Raw genomic sequence first — 10,239 nt, 5'->3', positions numbered from 1 at the left:
CATCCTAAATGCAGGACTCTGCACTTGTCCTTGTTGAACCTCATCAGATTTCTTTTGGCCCAATCCTCCAATTTGTCTAGGTCATTTTGGATCCTATCCTTACCCTCCAGCATATCTACCACTTCCCCCAGATTAGTGTCATCTGCAAATTTGCTGAGGGTGCAATTCATCCCATCATCCAGATCATTAAAGAAGATGTTGAACAAAACCAGCCCCAGGACTGACCCCTGGGGCAGTCCGTTTGATACTGGCTGCCAAATAGACATCGAGCCGTTGATCACTACCCATTGAGCCTGACAATCTAGCCAGCTTTCTATCCACCTTATAGTCCATACATCCAATCCATACTTTTTAACTTGCTGGCAAGAATACTGTGGGAGACCGTATCAAAAGCTTTGCTAAAGTCAAGATATATCACATCCACCGCTTTCCCCATATCAACAGGGCCAGTTATCTCATCATAGAAGGTAATCGGGTTGGTCAGGCATCACTTGCCATTGGTAAATCCATGTTTACTATTCCTGATCACCTTCCTCTCCCCCAAGTGCTTCAAAATGGATTCCTTGAGGACCTGCTCCATGATTTTTTTCCAGGGACTGAGGTGAGGCTGACTAGTCTGTAGTTCCCCAGAATTTCCTACCCCTCAGCTTGGTTGCTTGGAGTCTGAAGGTGCAATTGCCTGAAGTCTAGGGAGAGCAAATGGGTGGTGTGACTCTTGTAGTTAAAGAGGTTGTGGGAGCAAAAGGACTTTTTTTATTAAAAGGGGAGGATTTTTGGTTTTGGCCAGAGTGCCAAAAACACCAAATCACTAACTCGCTCAGTAACTGACTGGCTGAGGTGAGTGGAAACTAAGGTAGTGGTGAAGGACCTGGTAAGTAGACCTGATACACCCTATAGACTTTAAACATGTTTTTAATTTAATTTGGGTTGCACAAATGCAATTTCCACATGTAAACAGTTCCCCAAATAACATGGAGGGCTCAAAAGAATCCCGCCACGCTGTTACAAGACTCTGTGACTGCCCAGCGTGATTTACACACTGCTTTCATTAACACTGGCTTGCCTTATAAACGAGGGACTCGATTCCAGCAGGAGACTTTTCAGATATTAAGGCCAATCCCATAGTGACAGGCCTGGCGCTCACCCAAGGAAAGGAAACAATGGAATGTGAGGAATCTTCTACAGTTGAAGGGAGCATACAGTGTACGTTTAGTATTAGCTATCTCGGGCAGTGCCATTGGCGTTGTAGTGTGTCTGCTGTGGGCTCAGCTAATCCCAACAGGTGTCACACAGACATACTGCCCATTAAAGATTTGTTGTGGGGATGAGGATAAAAATAGCAAGAGGCTGGGAGAAAGAGGCTAGGAGAAAAAGTACATTTTAAAAGCAGATTTCCCACCCCCGCTCCCCCCTGTTCACTGAAATTTCATACTCCCAGCAAAGCTCTTTCCCTACATAAGAACCACATTTTCTAATTTTATTTATGTTCATATATTGTTTTACGGGGGTGGGGAGTCACAAACATGTCCACCCAACATTGTTGGAATTAAGAAATTAATAAAAACAACTCCTAGCAGCTGGTTGAAACAATTATGCTTTTCACAGAGAGCCTAGCAGACTACACAGAATGTTATGAAAATAATCCTTTCAATTAGTGTGTGGTCAGTGCACCTGCAAAAGAGACTTGTCCAAGGAAAAGTATCAACTAATGTCAAAGAGAACAATTCATGAATTCATCACTAAGGCCTTTTAATATTACCACATTTACACAGATGTTAATCCCTGGGGTGCAAACACCAGAAGGATAACCCTACTGTAATCCAAAGAGCATGAGAAACATGCTTTCGGATCAGGAAAGCTATTAATTTTCATATATAGTTGACTTCAGTATACTTTCTCCTTCGGCACATCCATGCTGCATTTAATATTCATATCTATACACGTTCTCTGTAATTAACATGTCATTCTACAGAAATGAATATCCTATTATTCCCTGTGAAAATGACATCAGCTGAATGACTCAAGAAAACTGAAGTGAATTCCAGCTGTGTAACCCTATCACCTGTAGCATAGTTGTGAATGAACTCATCAAGCTGGTGAGATAATACTTGTATTGTACTGAGGGTTTTAACATATGGGCTGTGGTCTGGAGCAGTATGTATGCATCTTATCAAATATTCCACAACTGGTCTTCACAGCAAAGTGGAGGTGAGTGAGTCTAAATATTTAATGTGAAGAAATGCATTTAAAGAATGGGATGCCTAAAGGGTAGAATAGCCAGGGTTGAAAGAAATATTGTTAAAGTATGCTAGTAATATGTATTGTCTTTCATTTTCCTTTTTGTATAAAATTGTTATTTTCTGTTCAGATAATAGAAAATGGTCTATTCAAATATTTTGACATAACTTGTATATCAAAGCTTGCACCAAATATAATAATTTTCAATAGGTAGCAGTGATGGGGTGTACCAGGCCTTTGTGGCCTCCTCCTTTAGGCCCCACTGCCCTGCCACACCCTGTCCCAGGAAGGGAGCATCGAAGGTGGGTCCTCTGGGCCTGCCGAAAGAGGTGTCATAGGCAGCCAATCAGAGTCCAGCAGGTGCAGATAAAAGGAGCTGCAGGGCCTGAGCAGGTCAGTTTCTGGCTGGGACTAGAGGGGCAAGGAGGGATGCTCTGTCCAAAGGAGTGTGACAGGCTGCATTTACTGGACCTGGGAGAAGGAGGAGTTGAGAACTCCTGTGGGGCCTATGTGGGAAAAGACCAGGGAATAGCAGCAGCGAATGGGAGGGAGCAGTGTGAGGCTGCTGTGTATAGGGTCCCTGGGTTGGGACCCAGAGTAGTGGGTGAGCTGAATCCCCCCACTGGCAAAGTGGCCTAAGCCCCAAGAAGGAGGCAAGTCTCTTTTAAAAGCCCAAGTGGAGGGCTGGATTAAAAAGGGCCCAGAGCTGGGTCCGAAGACCCTAGTGAGGGTTAACAGTGTGTTGAACTCTTTGCTACCCTGGAAGGGGTTCATCTATTTTAGATTGTGTGACTTGGTCAAAGGGCTCAGCCGCTGAAGCCAAGCAAGGTCAACAACCTACGGGGGCAGCAGAGGAAGGAAAGGCCTGCAGTACCACACCAAGCTGCTAGGAGAACACTGAAGGTGAGTGTCCCATCACAGTAACCTACAAAATAAAAAGTCTGTGGAGAAATGAACATTTAAACATTAAAACAAAAATATTTGAGTAGCACAAAGTACTAGGAGTAGAAAGGGGGGGGGGAAATCATAGCATATTACCAGTAGGACAAACCATATATAATTCATGGTGGCAGAATAGGTGCCAAATTCTGTAACTTTGGTGAATTTGACATCACAGGAGGTTATTACCTAGTTAATGCAATAAGTGTGCATAGCACTTAATTGACAGGTGAAAGTCAGACTGTAAGATATTCAGGACAGAGAACATAAGCCCCTGTTCCTGTAAACATGCATGTGTGTAACTTTGCTCCTATGAATACATGCAAGCAAAATTACATCCCTGCAAAATTACTTGCAGGGTTTATTAAGAGGTAACTTGGATGTGTGATTATTAAAAACACTTGATGAGGGGCTAAATGGGAGGAGAGGACAAGGATAACATCAATAAGATAATGCAGTTGTTTTGGCTGGTAGTGCACATGCCATGGAGAGTCTGAAAGATTTTATTTTAAGTGTGCCTGGGCTAGGGATATTACCATTAATGCTAGAGGCCCTGTACATGCCCGCAATGAAAAGATGCTTCCCATGTCCCAAGGAGCTTACATGTGCAAAACCATTTTTAGAAGGGAAGTCTGCTATATTTTACAGGTTTCATATAAGCAAAGTTGAAGGACTTGAAGGAGTGAAGGATGGAGGTGCTGCAGGATGGGCCATGGCAGTATGCCAATCATGGGGATCTTGTGGACAAGTGATGGTACATACTGGTGGCTTATTTTGTGTTTACATTAGTAAATCTGTCCTGCAAAGACAGGTTATTTTAAAGTACGTATTATTCAATCTCTTGTGTATCTGAACCTAATCATATGGTGGCTGCAGTATGTAAAACTATAGCTACAAAGTCAGGATCTGGAAGTCGACTAAGTGGCTGCCAGTCAGCTAGACTACCATGGGACTGTTCCATGTAAACTTTGAACAGTTACATAAACATTAGCTGACCTGAGATGCTCTGCAGAACTTCTCTTATCAACAGAGTCCTGGTGGGGGCCCAAGCTGGCCAGAAACCGTGACTCTTTTGACCTGAACAGTTTTCTTTTTCATGACTGATAAAAATGTCAGTTGCCCATGATATGGTACACACTTCCTAGTAGTCTTGTCTTGAAGATCTGTAGCTTATTGAAAAGGTGTATGGGAATATTTATTTGAAATAGGTTCTTAGCATATATGGCTTTGTCATGCCAATGAATAAACCCAGATGGGCCATAATGGCTCTGCTTGAGCTCTGCTTTCAGAATTGTAGCATCATGAAAACAGGACTTGAAGAAGTTCCATAAGTGCTTGATGTCAATGACATCTTTCAGTTGGAAACCCAGCTATGTCCTACAGCAGAGGTGGGGAACCTACGGCCTTCAGGCTGGATTCAGCCCCTTGCTTAATTTCATCCGGCCCACGGTGCCCTTGTGGGGCTGGAGCCGTGAGTGGTGTCTCGCCCCGCCGCAGGGGGAAGCCCCAAGCTCTGGGCAGAGGTGTGGGAACTAGGTGTGCGAGGAGGTGCTCTAGCACCCCCAGGTTTTGCACAGGGTCCTGGCCGCTGGCCCTGCTCTCAGGTTCCAGCACTGCCAGACTCCCACAGGGCTGCTCCTGGCTCCACACGTGGGCTCCCGGCTGCTGGCCCCGCACCAGGGACTCTGCTCCTGCCCCCAGCTGTGGTCCCAGCCTCAGCCCCATTACCCCGTTCGCGTCCCATCCCAATTCTCAGAGCCATGGCCCAGTCTTGGCCCCAGCTCTGGGGAGAGGGGGCACGGACAGGGTAAGGGGGTGGGGTGTGCCAGATAGAAAGTTTGAGGACCACTGGCTTTCAGCACCTCCACTGTAAAATTGTTCCAACGCCACTGCCTCCGTGCCCCCCCCATGGGGCTGAAGCCACAAGTGCCGGCTCGCCCGCTGCAGGGGGAAGCCCTGAGCCTCCGCATCCCACCCATCAGGTCAGTGGCCTGCGATTGACTTTTTCTGTGGGTCAATGGTCCGTGACAGAAAAAAGGTTCCCCACCCCTCTCCTATAACTTCAGTGATTTGGTCCCTTAGTTATATTTTCTCTATTATAATTTAAGGAGATGTGTCTAACATCAAACAGGATTTTCAGATTTCTAAAAATTGTTCCCTTATGTAAATTGCTTCCAACATATCTATCCAGCTTCATTGATGATCAGAGGCTCTACAAATGATCCTACACAACACAAATACACACAATCAAGCAAATATTGAGAGGGAGGAGCTCACATGAGGGAGTCCAGGTACAAGAGTAACTTTAAATGGATGCGGGCAAGTACCTGTAATTCTGTATATGTCTACAACTCATTGTTATATCTTAACAAAAGTTGAACGGCGAAAGATTTTAAAGCCCAACAATGCTTATTTGTAAGACTTAAAAAGGGGAAAAATTGTAAAGCAGATTAAACATATTAACACTGCAGGTTAACAAATTGTGAGAGAAGACTTTAAGACCCTACAGAATCTGAACCTCAAAAGTTCCAGGCCTGATTTGCCATTATCATTATCAGAGTTATCATTTACACCTCTGCAAAAAGCTATCATTCTGATCTGGTAGTTCTTTATACTCACTTTGCACAGGTGAAAAGGACTACTTCCGGGACAAAGCAGAGAAGAATCAAGCCCTGTATTGTCATTGCTAAGGTGAATGTAATCACAGCTGTCATAGATGCAAACTGAAAAAAAACATATTGACCACCTGCTATCTTCACTCCTTCTAAAGCTTCTCAAAATATGTGTTTCTGGGCTGAGATTTTCTTATGCTTCTTAACTCAAAGGTGAAGGGATTTGGAGAGTTGTAACATAATCAACTGAGTCTGTTTTGAATAATAAAATGTGGGGATGACAGGAAGAAGCATGACTCATCTTTATTCTTAAAACCTTTATTTCACTCAGATGAGTGAGTTTAAATTTCAAGTGGCAGGGCCCAATCCTGAAAGTTGCTGTGTGCCTTCATTGAGATGCTGCACGCCCTCAATTGTCACTGAGCTGTGGAGGATGCTGAGAACATTTCAGATGTTGGCACTTCTTTCTTAAAGATTAACAACTCTTTTGACATGGTGGAAGAAGTCTGACCACCACTAGAAATGCCGACTGCCTGTGCACTCTGCTCGTGAGGATCCCGTCACATTTCAAATAATTGCTGTCACATCTAAAAAGACTCTGAAGAGCACCCAAAACTAACATATCACACAGGTTTCCTTTGGTTAGCGCTGTACAGTTCCTGATGTATTGTATGTGTATAGGCCAGACTTTCTACAGTGCTCAGACCCCAACAGCTCCCACTAATAAAACAAATGCTAATATAAAAAAGACAAACAAAAAGCATTGGAATGTAGGGTGGCTTGACATGAATAATTGGATGAGGGTGAGGCCTCGTTTCTTGAGACAGGATTAAGGAGGTAAATGGATCGACAGGCTGGAAACAGAATGTCTGTACTAGCCAATATAAGGGGAAACACTCAGGCAGCCATTCACAGTGAACAAAACAACAATGTGTAAAATAGGGTGGGACCATAAAATAAGGTAAGAAGTTGTGCATGGACAGTACCTGCTGTAGAGCGATTGGTTCCTACCAAGTGACCAAGCCAACCCCAAAACGTGTGATGCAATCTATAGTACATGCCATGTAATGTGCAAATGTATACAAAGGAAGAGGCTTGCTGTGTAACTTTGGATGTATGGTACGTCCTATACCCACCCCCATGCTCAAGTCTGATCAACTCAGTGTAGCTTTGCTGTATGCCAGATAAAGCAACCTGAGTGACAAGATGGGAGTTGAACTGTGTTCTTGGGGAACCAAGTGGAAGACGCCCCAGGGGAACCCCACCACTAAGAACAATGAGACCATTCACTTCATTTAGGTGTTTAAATGGGAGCTTGGGTCTCTTGAGAATCCAGCTACACTCACCTGGTGTCTATGTGGGAGGACGCTGTGTGCTCTTGAAAATCTGGCCCTATAGCACTAAAATGTTCTCTTCTGCATGTCTCCGGGTACATGAACATACTCTAATAGAGACATTAGAATAGCAATAGACCAGTGATTCCCAAACTGGGGTTTGTGAACCCCTGGGGGTTCATGAAATGTTAAAAGGGGGTTCTCAGGAAAAAATTCCCTAATGGTGGACAGAGCTGTCCCTAGGGACCCCGGGCAGCATGGGACCAGCAGCCCGGAGCCCCTGGACTTCCAAGAGCTAAGCAGAGCAAAGCAAGCATATCTATCACACTGAGGAGATTTAAACTTCAAGACTCCTTATAATAAATGGAAAGAGAGATGGATATTTTTTGCTGTTTTTAAAATTAAATAGGCAGCTAGTATTGTTTTTAAAATTATTATGAAGAATAAGTTTAAGAACGTAAGAATGGCCATACTGGGTCAGACCAAAAGTCCATCCAGCCCAGTATCCTGTCTACCGACAGTGGTCAATGCCAGGTGCCCCAGAGGGAGTGAACCTAACAGGTAATGATCTAGTGATCTCTCTCCTGCCAGCCATCTCCACCCTCTGACAAACCGAGGCTAGGGACACCATTCCTTACCCATCCTGGCTAATAGCCATTAATGGACTTAACTGCCATGAATTTTTCCAGTTCTCTTTTAAATCCTGTTGTAGCCCTAGCCTTCACAACCTCCTCAGGCAAGGAGTTCCACAGGTTGACTGTGTGCTGTGTGAAGAAGAACTTCCTTTTATTTGTTTTAAACCTGCTACCCATTAATTTCATTTGGTGCCCCCTAGTTCTTATATTATGGGAACAAGTAAATAACTTTTCCTTATTCACTTTCTCCACACCATTCATGATTTTATATACCTCTATCATATGCCCCCTTAGTTTCCTCTTTTCCAAGCTGAAAAGTTCTAGCCTCTTTAATCTCACCTCATATGGGACCCGTTCCAAATCCCTAATAATTTTAGTTGCCCTTTTCTGAACCTTTTCTAATGCCAGTATATCTTTTTTGAGATGAGGGGACCACATCTGTACGCAGTATGGGTTTATATAAGGGCAATAAGATATTCTCCGTCTTATTCTCTATCCCCTTTTCAATGATTCCTAACATCCCGTTTGCTTTTTTGACTGCCACTGCACATTGCATGGGCATCGTCAGAGAACTATCCACGATAACTCCAAGATCTTTCTCCTGATTAGTTGTAGCTAAATTAGCCCCCATCATATTGTATGTATAGTTAGGGTTATTTTTTCCAATGTGCATTACTTTACATTTATCCACATTAAATTTCATTTGCCATTTTGTTGCCCAATCACTTAGTTTTGTGAGATCTTTTTGAAGTTCTTCACAGTCTGCTTTAGTCTTGACTATCTTGAGCAGTTTAGTATCATCTACAAACTTTGCCACCTCACTGTTTACCCCTTTCTCCAGATCATTTTTGAATAAGTTGAATAGGATTGGTCCTAGGACTGACCCTTGGGGAACATCACTAGTTACCCCTCTCCATTCTGAAAATTTACCATTTATTCCTACCCTTTGTTCCCTGTCTTTTAACCAGTTCTCAGTCCATGAAAGGATCTTCCCTCTTATCCCATGACAATTTACATAAGAGCCTTTGGTGAGGGACCTTGTCAAAGGCTTTCTGGAAATCTAAGTACACTATGTCCACTGGATCCCCCTTGTCCACATGTTTGTTGACCCCCTCTAATAGATTAGTAAGACATGATCTCCCTTTATAGAAACCACGTTGACTTTTGCGTAACAATTTATGTTCTTCTATGTGTCTGACGATTTTATTCTTTACTATAGTTTCAACTGATTTGCCTGGTAATGACATTAGACTTATCGGTCTGTAGTTGCCAGGATCACCTCTAGAGCCCTTCTTAAATATTGGCATTACATTAGCTATCTTCCAGTCATTGGGTACAGTAGCTGATTTAAAGGATAGGTTACAAACCATAGTTAATAGTTCCGCAATTTCACATTTGAGTTCTTTCAGAACTCTTGGGTGAATGCCATCTGGTCCCGGTGACTTGTTACTGTTCAGCTTTGTTGTAACATGTGTTGTTTGCCTGGACTGCTCAAGACCTGAATGCTTGTGTAGGAGGAACTCTTTGAGTTGGCTTCTTAAATATCTTCATGCTGTTTCACATCTGATACTCCTTGATGAAACATAGGAGCCTTGTCTTATAACAGGCTTATTCAAAGTGATACAAGCTACGAAAGTGAGATCTTGGAAGAGTGGTGCCGTTTTCATAATGTAATAAAAATACTGTAATGATAAATAATTAATAATAAATAGTGTGTAATAAGCATGGCATAAAACAAATTTTATATTTCCAAGATCACTGCTTGGAAATATAAGTGTTCAATAAGTTGGATGTTCAGAGACATTCCAGAGGCCAAGAATAGGGTGAAAGCAGAGAGGGTTTTGGAAAAGAAGTTAATGGGGGTGTAAACAGTCTCTGGATATTGTTCGTTTTCTTCCTGAAGAACGAAATGGTGCTGTAATACTGTGTTCAGTGCTGGTCACCTAATCTCACATGACCTAACATAAATAGAGGCGGTTCACAGACGTGTGATGAGAATGATTAGAGGCATGGAAAAATCTCCTATGAAGATATATTAAAAAGATTGGGAACAATGACCATAAATGGGAGAATAATAACTGGTACCAAGGGCATGATAAAGGGACAGTAAAGTAATGAATGGGACAGAGAAGCTAGATCAGAATCACCCTTCATAATATAAGAACAAGGACTCATACAATGAAAGTGAAAGTCAGCAAATTTAAGAAACATTGCTTCACACAGTGCACAATTAGCCTGTGGAATTCAGTGTCACAAGATATAATTAAGGACAAGAGTTTAGCAGAGTCAGAAAAGGACTGGATATATGTACGTTTAATAATTTTTTTATTAAAATTGTTTTCAAAGGGATATAAACCCTCATACTTCCGAGTATAAGCCATCCATAATTCCTACTGTAGAGGTTTTGCACCTTCCTCTGAAGGAGCAGGTACTGGTGCCTTTCAGGAACAGCTATTAGACTACTTGGACCAGTGGTCTGAT

Source organism: Eretmochelys imbricata, chromosome 3 (genome assembly GCF_965152235.1).
Source record: "Eretmochelys imbricata isolate rEreImb1 chromosome 3, rEreImb1.hap1, whole genome shotgun sequence".
Classification (NCBI taxonomy): domain Eukaryota; kingdom Metazoa; phylum Chordata; order Testudines; family Cheloniidae; genus Eretmochelys; species Eretmochelys imbricata.
The sequence above is the reverse complement of the archived record's forward strand: the minus strand, read 5'-3'. Positions refer to the sequence as shown.